Source organism: Centruroides sculpturatus, unplaced genomic scaffold, assembly GCF_000671375.1.
Source record: "Centruroides sculpturatus isolate CEXI.00-Female unplaced genomic scaffold, Cexi_2.0 scaffold4257, whole genome shotgun sequence".
In the NCBI taxonomy this organism is placed as follows: Eukaryota; Metazoa; Arthropoda; class Arachnida; order Scorpiones; family Buthidae; genus Centruroides; species Centruroides sculpturatus.
The window spans coordinates 723-3,314 of NW_019388712.1; positions in this window are offsets into that span (position 1 = coordinate 723).

A 2,592-nucleotide genomic window follows, 5' to 3' on the forward strand; every position below is an offset into this window, starting at 1 on the left:
TAACCCACACCAAATTGCCCCTTGACCTAGTTAGGTGACCCCTCACCTCTGACCTTTGTCATGTTACTTTCTCTCCAGTCAGTTGTGTGTTAGCTGTTGTAACACTTAGACCTAGAGGCACAATGTTACATTACCACAAAGTTATGTTTCTACTATAATAAAGTTAATTATATATGTTAACAAATAATCGTTTATTTTACGGACACAACATTTGATGAAATCTTTTTCTCTGAAAAACCAAAATCATGTTAATCAATCAAGAACAAATTAAAACTTCTTTCAAGAAGTCAAATCTTTGATTTCTTGAAAGAGATTTGAATTTGCTCTTGATTGATTTGCTAAAAATCACACCTCAAGAATATCAGTGGAAAAACAACATATCTGGTCAACATCATATATCACAAAACTACTTCTCTCCTAAATTTTTCTAAAGAAACCCTCTTTTCTGGTTATACATACTAATAATGATTTTTATTACTTTACTTTAGGTCCTTCTCCTTATACTCCATCCCTTTCTCTCTCCCAATTATCTATTTTCATGCATTTGGTAAACTATCAGTTATATCTATTATATAGAGGGAAGTTTTTTAAGAAAAAGTTTAAGAGAGAAGGATAGATGTTTGTGTTATAAGATGGTGTGTGTCAGGGGCGTGCCGTGACATTTGATGATAGGGAAGCTGTGTTTCTATTAGAAGCCGACATCCAGGGGCAATCAGTCATATGCGCGTCAGTGACGGTCTAGGGTCCATTCATATCGTTTATTTGATAAGCCAGTAAAAACTGTAGACTTCTCTAAATGCATTTTTAATATCACAGTTACATTCCGAATCACTAGCCACGATATAAGGGCTACAATTAAAAATAAAATAATAAAAACTTACTCGGTGAAATAAAATATGTNTTTCTCAAATTACCTAGGTAATGTGCAGATTATCTAGGTAATCTGCAAATTACCTACTAGGCACTCGGTAAAGTGAAAATAAGATCTTTGCTGGAACAACAGCAACATTTCTGTATGCTTAAATTAACATAATGTTGTTTATTTAATTTTCTATATCTAAAGAATCAAGTTAATACAATCAAACAATCAACAAATTAGTTAATAGAATCAATCATCAATCAAGTAAAAAACTGTAATACAAAAAATCAAATGGTTTAAAATATTATTACAATTAGGGAAATGGGGATTATATAGATTACCACATATAGAATTTTGTAACTTTGAGTATATATCTGAACTGAGGTGACTGAGACGAGTTCAACAATACCCTACTTTTGGACCGGAGACGAAAAATAAGAAAGTTATCATACTTTTTCCGGTGATCACATGATAAAATTGTGCGTTAATGTCACCTTTGGTGACTAAAATGGCGGCTTGTCTCCAATTCCAGCAAACAGAAGAAAGGAAACAGTGGGGACGCACGTTCTAACCTAACCTAACCTATTCTAATAAATTACCATAATTATTACCAACCAAATTATTAGAATAGGTTGAGTTAGGTTAGAACATGTGTCCCCACTGTTTTCTTTCTTCTGTTTGCTGGAATCAGAGACGAGCGCCATTTTAGTCACCATAGGCAACATTAACCAATTGTGCTTACTTATTAGTGCAGTTAGCAGTCCAAAACCAGCCCTGTATGTAGTATGTGATATTAAAATGTAAATTGTAAAAACAAAAAATTGCTGGTTTTATCACTTAAGATATATCTTCAAAACAAAATTCTACTTGAATAGTGCATTATAAAAAAATAGTAATAAACTAGCAAGAAAATTAAAACTAATATTTTTTGTTTTCTTAAAGTATAAGCAACCTTCAAGCTATATTTCAATTAAAATCATAGGTTGAAAAAAATAAGAATATCAAATAGAAGAATACATAATATCATTGAAATTTAAAATATCCATGTAATATATTCATTCCTTTTTAATAGTTAGATACTTATTCAAAACTATTTGAAATAACTATTTTTCAACTCCCTTCCCTCTAATAAATTAATAAACTCAAAAATAGCTTATTTTCAAGAGTAAATAATCTTTCTATAGACTAAGATGTTTTGGAATAGTTTACCACCCATCTTTAAAAATCAACTGTTAAAACTGTTATTACATATTAATATATATGATTAATGACAAATGGCTGATTAAAAATCCCTATCTTTTTTTGACACATTGACTATTGTGGTGTTCAGTGTGAGGGGTACACGATCCCGCGAGCGAAATGGTACAAAAAAAAAGAATCTTAACACAAAGTATTATTATTTTTCTCACTGAACAGGTTCGTTTATTGGATCCCAACTTTACAATTTCCAGAATTTTATACGTATACAGGCGCTCAATGGTACACTTCAAAAACAGTTATCTTGCACCCACGCGACAATCTGACGAAGACCGCAATTACTTACACTAACTTACGCTAACTTATAACTAAAAATGGAAGAATAGAGGATATAGAGATAGACAAGGAAAGAAGTAGAAATACCCGGGTTTCTTACGATGAGCCCTTGGTTGGAGAACACTTCGGACTAAGAGGCCTTCCCTCGATGATCTCTCTCTGCACTTTCTAGTCTTAGGTCACTTCTTACTTGTAGACCT